We start from the raw sequence: 9,458 nt of genomic DNA, 5'->3' as shown, positions 1-9,458 counted from the left end.
CGACTTTTATTTTCGCGGCTTTCCGTCTTCTCGTTAACGCCAATATGGAAGCCGCGCGCCGCTTTTTTGCGTTGGTGAATTATACGCCGGTTTTTTTTTTTCCTCACCGCCATCGACGTTGTGTGTTAGAATTCTGTTTGACTTTTTGGGAGTTGAACGCCCATCAGCCCTCCCGGTTCAAATGGATTGGACGTCTATCGCCGTCAATGGTAGTGAATGATTTAAGGCACAGGTGTCAAAGTGCCGGCCCGGGGGCCAAATCTGCCCCACCGCATATTTTGTGCGGCCCGTGAAAGTAAATTATGAGTGCCGACGTTCTGTTTTAGGATCAAATTAAAATGAAGAGTATAGATGTATATTAAATTTCCTGATTTTCCCCCTTTTAGATCAATAATTGTCATTTTTTAATCCATTTTTTCTGTGTTTTTAGTTCAAAAATCATTTTGTAAAATCTAAAAATATTTTTAAAAAAAGCTAAAATAAACATTGTTTTAGATCTATAAAAAATGGAATAGTTAGGGCTTTTGATCCAGTTCTTTTAATCCATTTATAAAAATAAAAAAAAAATCTAAATATTATATCTAAAATGGTCCGGCCCACGTGAAATCAAGTTACCTCGAGCATGTCGTAGGTAGAGCTGCTCGTAGGTCGAGGTACCACTGTATATCAAAATAAAATAATTTCTGTCAGCCCTCCCATTCCAAATGGATTGGACGTCTATCGTCGTCAATGGCAGTGAATAATTTGAGGGTGGATAAGGCCATGGTGAGTACTATTGTCACACTTCTCAATAGGGATACTCAAAAAATAGACTTAACTCATTTCATACTACTTTAAAATAAATGAATGTTATTTTGAAATAATTGCCGCCTATCCTACGAGTTCAAATAAATTGGACGTCTGTCATTGTCAATGGCAGCAAATGATTTAATAAGAAATAGGCCTGGTGAGTACTATTGTCAGAAAACATAGAAAAATGTTAAAAAGTTAAAGATATAAAGTTTCAAAACGACCGGTCCAGAAATTTCAGAGTAGGATGTCAAGTTAGTAAACACAGGAAGAACAACAACAAGATAAATGGCAACTTGACATGCCTTTTAAAATTAAAGTACTCACTGCACACTAACGAGAAAACCTTCTATTTTTCTGCAACTTCATTTTTAACTTTTCCTTTCCTAGACTTTGTTGATTTGACATTGCAACATGTAGCAAATGCTAGTTAGCATTCCATTTTGTTTAGCTAGCTAGCGGCCTTAATGCACATTTCCTACTTTGGGACGTAAATAAGACATTTTAAGCCCTTTTTGGTGGGGATGTCGCTAAACTTTTCAAAGTTTAGGACGACAAAGTAGTGTAAATAACAGCGAAAAAAAGGTCAGGGTCGTAAAACGTATGAATAAAATGCCACGTTAATGAGTCGGCGGAACGACGGCGCATTAGCGCCACGCTAAGAAAGTCGGCGCGCAGGAATAAAGCCACTTTTACGACTTTAATCTTCTAATATTACGAGAGTAAAGTCATGCGTCGTAATATTATAGGGTTAAAGTCATAATATTAAATTAGATGCAAGTCGCGACGCTACGTAACTTTACATATTTGGAAGAAAAAAAAACATTTAAAAGCAAATAAGTATACTTTAAATTTGATTTAAATGTATAAATAGTTTGTGAGTTTAGATGTTTTTTTAATCTAAATATATCGTTATTTTTTAATGAGTTTTTATATATATGAATTGATTTTATATTTCTTTTTTTTTTTTTACAAATCATTGCCAACTACGTAAATTTTGGATTTGATATTGTTAATTTTTGGGTCCATTTTGGCTTTCAGTTTTACAATTTGTTTGCATCTAAGCACAATTTTCAAAATAATTTTATTATTCCTATCTAAATCGATCACAAAGTTAAAAGAGTAAACCATTTATTTGAGAAAAAAACGTAATATGTTAAAATAATAGTCGTTTCAATGTAAAATTGTTTACATTTATCAACATTATTGAAACATATGACGTTCCTATTTTATTTTGAAAGTCTTAACCTCGGGATTTCCTCATCCAATCCATGTTACCCGAGTATTTTGACTTGATAACATGCTTCCTCTGAATAAATAAAAGCGCGAGGCATCACGCCAAATGTTTACAAAGCCTATTTTTTTTCTTTTTTGTTGTTCTGCGCCTTAACGACGTTGTAATGCGTCTTTCCACTTTAATGAGGTGCTCAGTTTTCATCTGGCAGCGGGACGCCCCCGAAGCAATTAAGATGACAAAGGTTAATGAATTCTTCCATTTTACCTCGTACGCAAATTAGTATACAATTAATTAAGAAAAAAAAACGAAAACACCACCAGTGGGGAATTGACATGCAACAATTCATTAAGTACACCAACTAGTATGTCTATGTTATACAATTTGAAGTCTTTAACATTTGACATTACTTTACAAATATGTACCGTGCGTCAAAATGTATTGTGGGAAATGAAAGTAGGAATTGAAAAATAGTTAACTATATAAGAAAACTATATATTAAAAAAATAGGCCTTTTTGGGGCATGTTTTTGAGGTATTCCCTTTTTCTTTTCCTGTTGTTTGTGGTGACTTCCTGTTGTTTTTGGTCATTTCCTGTTGTTTTTTGTTTATTTTTTTGATGACTTAGGGGTATTCACTTCTCCTTTCCTGTTGATTTTGTTTTGGTAAGTTCTTGTTGTTTTTTTTGTTTATTTTCTCATGATTTGGGGGTATTTCCCCTTTACTTTCCTGTTGTTTTTGGTGACTTCCTGTTGTTTTTTTGTCTATTTTTTAATGATTTGGGGGTATTCCCCTCTCCTTTCCTGTAGATTTTTCTCCTTTCCTGCTGTTTTGTGGGTATTTTCCGATGATTTGGGGATTTTTGATTACTTTCTGGGGCATTTCTGGGTCACTTCCTGTAGGTCACATGTGTCAAAGTGGCGGCCCGGGGGCCAAATCTGGCCTGCCGCATCATTTTGTGTGGCCCGGGAAAGTAAATCATGAGTGCCGACTTTCTGTTTTAGAATTAAATTAAAATGAAGAGTATAGATGTTTAATACATTTCCAGATTTTCCACCTTTTAAATCAATAATTGTAATTTTTTAATCCATTTTTTCTGTGTTTTTAGTTCAAAAATCATTTTGTAAAATCTAAAAATATATTTAAAAAAGCTAAAATAAACATTGTTTTAGATCTATAAAAAATGGAATAGTTAGGGTTTTTGATCCAGTTCTATTAATCCATTTATTTAAAAAAAATCTAAATATTATATCTAAAATGGTCCGGCCAACGGGAAATGATTTTTGCCTGTTCCTGCGTCCTTTCCTGTTGATTGGTTACTTCCTGTTTTTTTGGGGGGTTGATCCAAGTCCCTTTCTATTGATTCGGGGTCACTTCCTGTTGGCTTTTGGTGACTTTCTAATGATTTGGGGGCATTCCCGGGTCACTTCCTGTACATTTTGGCGAGGAGGCAATGGTGGAGCAGTTAGTCCCCGGCCTTACCCCGAAGACTCTTCCGGCTTCTCGGCGGATAATTCTCGTCGCACGTGATTGCGTCGCCGAGACGGTCGTTTTCTAATCCCGCCAAATGTCAGCGCGCCGCCATCTTTCCTCCACGCACGGATGCCAAAAGGCCAACGCTAAGTCGCCTGTTTACTCGGGCAGCTGTCACCAAGGACTCCCGGGATGCTCTCTGCCATTTCCCGGCGCCTTCCCGCCCACGCTACGATAACTCCGCCCGCCTCGGAAAACGTCCAAATTCCCACCGGCGGATTGGACGGGATTAAATAATGTTAACGTTGTCTAATGCACCGGAAAACAAACTTGTGCTCAGCAATGAAATTATTTTTCTGTCTGCTCCCCAGCAAAAATAGATATAATAAGCACAAATAAAATCAAATTAAAGATGTCAAACCTTAAAACAACAACAATGTACACAGTACAAATCGGTGAGCCAAAATGGCTGACTTCCTGTTTGAACTCGGTGCCCTTTCGTGTGTTTTGTTTAGATGGACACGCCCACTCATTTGTGTTTATTTGACAAACTGCTGTGAAATAGAGGGTTACCATGGTTACCGGGGGAAAAAAATGGGTCCTAAGCAAGACGGTGCAATGAAGGGTACCCATTTTTTTCCCCGGTAACCATGGTAACCCTCTATTTCAGAAGCGTGAAAGGTAACCCCTGAAATAGAGGGTTACCATTCTAGGGTTAAACAAAATGGCTAACTTCCTGTTCAATGTCTGCTTTCAAACAAAATGGCGGATTTTTATTAAATTGGACACAAGTCCTTGAGATATAAATATTATCACGATTGAAATGACCACAAACTTTCATATTAGACACTTAAACTGGTGTTAGAGTCTGTTTTGTTTTTCTAAAAACATTAAATTCCTCTTTAATTTCTGCTTTCAAACAAAATGGCTAACTTCCTGTTCAATGTCTAACCTGTAGACATTTTTATTCATCCATTCCCAAAATGGCTGCCTTAGACCAAAATGGCTGACTTTCTTTCTTAACAACAACACGGGCCCTGTAGAGTATTTTTAGTGTGTCCAATTTTGAAAATAAATAAATAAAAGCCTCCAAATTTAGCAGCCGGTAAATTCCCCAAGATCTTTCTTTAGAAGCGTGGCGAATGGAAAGCTAACTCCGAGTCGCTAACAGCATTAGCATAGCGCCGCGAGGCTTAAAAACAAGTGAAAATAAATTTGTAGCGCTGACATTTCAAACGGGGCGTTCGGAAGCATTTTGATGCGCGCGCCGTCTACTCGTCCGCCCGCTGGCTATTTGTGTGCCGTTGACGCTAAGCTAACGCTAATCCTCCTCTCAGCTGACGCAGCATAGCCGTTATTGTCAGGCGTGCTTGTGTGTGTGGTCAAATTCTCCATTTTTAAAAACATAAATATGGATTTTAATTCGTGTATTTGACCCGTCACGTTGTCAACGGGAAACTTTCTTGCGTCGTGATCGATGCTAACGTTTGAGGATTACGGAGGATTGGAGTGATCGTTTAAAAAGTCAACGTTAATGTTTTTTTTTTCTTTATAGCTAATGCTAATGTTGAAAGTGCTTTACGTAAATTATCCGACAATAGTTCAAGTGCTTTTTGAATTATAATTGTGCCTGCCATTGACGGCGATAGACGTCCGACGCATTTTGATTGGCCAGAAGTATTTCTTGACCCATTTCACATTTTTCAACACCAAAAGTAGCCAGGCTGTTTGACATGCACGCCGCGGCGCCGGACTGATATGTCCGCTCAAGGTCGGTCCATGCATTTTTTACAAGGCGGCCCAAAAAAAAAAAAAAAAAAAAACCTGAAAAACCACGACATCATCCTTCTCTCGGTTGTCAGCTAGCGAATCATCCGTCTTTGTCAGATCCGCTCACCTTCACTCCCCGGCACCCTCATCTTTGAAACATTCACGACATTGGACGGCAATAGTCGTCCAATATGTCCAAAAAAATGGCCAATGCTCTGTAATATGTACTTTGGACGTCTACTGTTTGACTGCCCTACCCAAGATGGCCGCCAGCGACGGACGCCGGAATTAAAAAGGGATCACATTTGGCGTTCGTGCATCATTCTGCAGTGAAATGAAATGAGATCATTTGTTTGCTGCCAACCCTCCCACTTCAAATGGTTTCATTCGATTTAGTCTTTTAAAAAATCCAGATTTTCTATAAAAAGATGCGTTACGGGGAGGGAATCGGCGCAGGGATCGGGAAGCGTCAAAACGGAATCGACTGCGGCGTGAACGATTTGGGCGCTTTGAAGGACGAAGACTTGATCCCATTTTTTTTCCCCTTCACCTGAAACGCGGCGGGCACCAAAGCGTGACTTTGAACGGCCTCGGCGTGGCCCATCTCGCAATCTGGCTCCCCGGGCCGGGGGCGCCCAAAGTCCCCGGCGAGCGCCGCATCTCGGCGCGTGGAGAATTCCCCGTGAAGGGGAAGGGATTAGGGACGGCGGACGGACCTTTAAGCCGCCCGAGCGCCCGCCGAGGATGCCTCCGAGCGCCGTAATCTTCAAACGCGGCGCAGAGTGATGAGTGGGCGCCCGGGAGTCGCCGGCTGGCCCGGATGTGTTCCGCTTGGGCTTTACTGGCGAGGGAGCGAGGGGAGAGGCGTCCCAGAGGCCTAAACCGTTTGGCTTTCACTCCTTCGCCGCCTCTCCGAATCCGTGGGGTCGGACCGGGATCCCGCTTCCAATCGAGCGAATGTTAAGGGCAGCCACCGAGCTACGTCGTCCCAATTTGGACCGCTAGGAGTGGAAGTTAGGCAAAAACCTTGTTGCCAGTGGGATGGTTGTGCCGATCCCATTTTTTGTGTCCTGCGATTGGCTGTCCACTGATTAAGAGTGTCCCCCAGCTGGTGCATGAAGTCAGCTGGGACACCCCACTAACCCTCGTGAGGATTAACAGTTCAGAAAATGAATAAATAAACTTTTACAGCAAAAAAAAAAACGTGGTCACACAATGGATTCAATTGAGCTATTTTAGATGTGATTTGTTCACTGTTTACTTGTTTTACTTCAAGGTTTGTTTCAATAGTGTCAAAATAGTCTGTATAGCTTGATTTTTTTCCATTATACTATTTAGTAGGTTGACTACTTACTTATGTTGACTACTTATGTTGAGTACTTACCTACGTAGACTACTTACTTATGTTGAGTACTTACCTACGTTGACTACTTACTTATGTTGAGTACTTACTTATTTTGACTATGTATGTTGACTTCTTACGTATGTTGACTACTTATGTTGAGTACTTACCTATGTTGACTCCTTACTTATGTTGACTACTTACTTATGTTGACTACCTACTTATATTGACTACTTACTTATGTTGAGTACCTACTTATGTTGACTACTTACGTTGAGTACTTACATATTTTGGCTACTTACTTATGTTGAGTACTTACATATTTTGACTACTTATGTTGACTACCTACTTATGTTGACTTCTTACGTATGTTGACTACTTACCTATGTTGACTCGTTATTTATGTTGACTACTTATGTTGACTACCTACTTATGTTGACTACTTACATCTGTTGAGTACTTACATATTTTGACTACTTATGTTGACTACCTAGTTATGTTGACTTCTTATTTATGTTGAGTACTTACATATTTTGACTACTTATGTTGACTACTTACTTATGTTGACTACTTACGTTGAGTACTTACATATTTTGGCTACTTACTTATGTTGACTACTTACTTATGTTGACTTACTTATGTTGACTACCTACGTATGTTGACTACCTACGTATGTTGACTACCTACGTATGTTGACTACCTACGTATGTTGACTACCTACGTATGTTGACTACCTACGTATGTTGACTACCTGCGTATGTTGACTACCTACGTATGTTGACTACCTACGTATGTCGACTACTTATGTTGACTACTTATGTTGACTACTTATGTTGGCTACTTATGTTGACTCCTTATTTATGTTGACTCCTTACTTATGTTGACTATTTACTTATGTTGACTACCTACTTGTGTTGACTACTTACTTATGTTGAATACTTATGTTGACTACTTATGCTGACTCCGTATTTAAGTTGAGTCCTTATTTATGTTGACGACCTACTTATGTTGACTGCCTACTTATGTTGACTTTTTGTTACTTTAACTCATTAACTCAGGAGCCCATTGACACCCATCGCCCCCGGGTCCCGCGCTAACTTTTTCCGTCACTGGTCCGGACACCCCGGCCCTAAATAGCCCGTCAATCTAACCGTCAAAGTTAATTTGACTACGAATCCCTCGCCCGAGACTCAAAGCGACCTCGGCGACGACTTTCATTCGATGACGTCCGTCCAAAAGGGAGGCGGGGGGTAGTGGGGTTCAGGGTTCGCCTCAAAGGCCAAGATGCAAAAGCGCCTCGCTAATTTACGAGGTGCCGGCGGCGAAGGGCGACCCGAAGGAGGCCCGCCCGCGGATCAAGGGGCCGCGCGACTTAATCAATTTGGAAAGCTCGCACACACACCCGCATACACGCACACACACACTCGTGGAGGTGTAATGCGGCGGTGAGCTGAGCTGTAAAATTGTGTGAACTCTCCAAACAGGTACATCCATTTAGGGCGTGACAACAAAGTGCCTTCGGGTGACAAGAAAACCTACACGCTATTAGATCAACCGCACTAGGGAGAGATGGGAAAAAACTGGGGGGGGCCCGCGAGGGAGGGAGTTGACTTGGCTGGGGGTCGCCAGGAAAGCGCTTTGTTTGTCTTTTACTGCCACCTATGGGCTCATGGAAGAACTGCAGCCCTGAGTCATGAGATACTGACCTACATGTAATCTTCTTGTGCATGGATTCTTTATCCTCTGTGAAGATGGGCTTACATTTTGTATTGTTTGCTTTCAATATTTGTGATTGTTTAGGTTTCTTCATTGAATTTAGTTTCATTTATTTAATTTAGATTTCGTTCTTTATCCTCTGTGAAGTTGTATTTACTGATCATTTTAATGTGTTGTTATTGTTTATTTGTTTAGTAATCGAATTTTGAAAGATCATGTTGTTTTTTTTTAGTCTTTATCATCTTCGAGGATGTATTTACATTTTGTATTGTTCATTTTTAAGATTTGTTATTATGTATTTATTCATTTATTATCATTGAGAAGTGACATTTTCTGGTGGTCCTATTCTTAATAGATCCCATTCATTATATTCTTTATTGTCTTCAATGATGCTTTTCTTTATTATGATTTATTTTATGTGTATTTTATATTTAACATTTGTTGTTGTTTTAGTTTTTGGCAGCTCTATAGCTTCATGTACACAACTATGTATTTTATCCTCTTCAATTACACATTTATTTTATTTTATGAGTATATTTGTGTGTCAAATTAATGTAAGATAAAGTTATTAAATTGAGTTTTAATGGTTTTGGTGACTATAGTCTACCCTTTATCCTTTATACTCATACTCCCGCTTCAAATGGATTGGACATCTATCACCGTCAATGGCAGCCACTAACAAATACTAGCCGATAAATACACAAATGCACCACTTTATCATTTGATGACATTATCCACCACAGCCCATCACGTGAACCCCGTCCAACCAGTTAGACGCACAATCAACTTATTCATGCTTAAAATTATGGTCATCTCTTATTTAGCCAAGACAAACATTGGCTGAAAGCGGCCAATCAGAGAAGAGCAAAGGGAATCGCCCTCCCTCAAAGACACCATCAAGGCAAAAACGATGCAGTCCTGATGATGAGACGGCACATTATCGACACAATTTGACGACATCGGCGGCGAGGTACGTGTCATAAAATTCGATATTTGCGCTGAATTGCCAGATTCTTTTCCACATGAAAATAATGCGAGCAAAATATGCCGGTTTGTAGCTCATTCGTGGCTTCCGCAAAGACTTCGTGTACCGCCCTACGACATGCGATTAAATATTAATGGGATTTAAGTGTAT

General features: G+C 39.7%; 1 long non-coding RNA gene across 1 annotated transcript in view; it reads right to left on the bottom strand.

Annotated features, from left to right (window-relative positions):
• The window catches only part of LOC144073702 (uncharacterized), a 38,411-nt gene that overhangs the window by 24,633 nt on the left and 4,320 nt on the right, over window positions 1–9,458 (bottom strand). The gene's annotated exons all lie outside the window — the stretch shown is intronic.

This window comes from Stigmatopora argus, chromosome 4, assembly GCF_051989625.1.
Source record: "Stigmatopora argus isolate UIUO_Sarg chromosome 4, RoL_Sarg_1.0, whole genome shotgun sequence".
In the NCBI taxonomy this organism is placed as follows: domain Eukaryota; kingdom Metazoa; phylum Chordata; class Actinopteri; order Syngnathiformes; family Syngnathidae; genus Stigmatopora; species Stigmatopora argus.
Note: the sequence above shows the minus strand (reverse complement) of the source record. Positions and strands in the feature narration are given on the sequence as shown.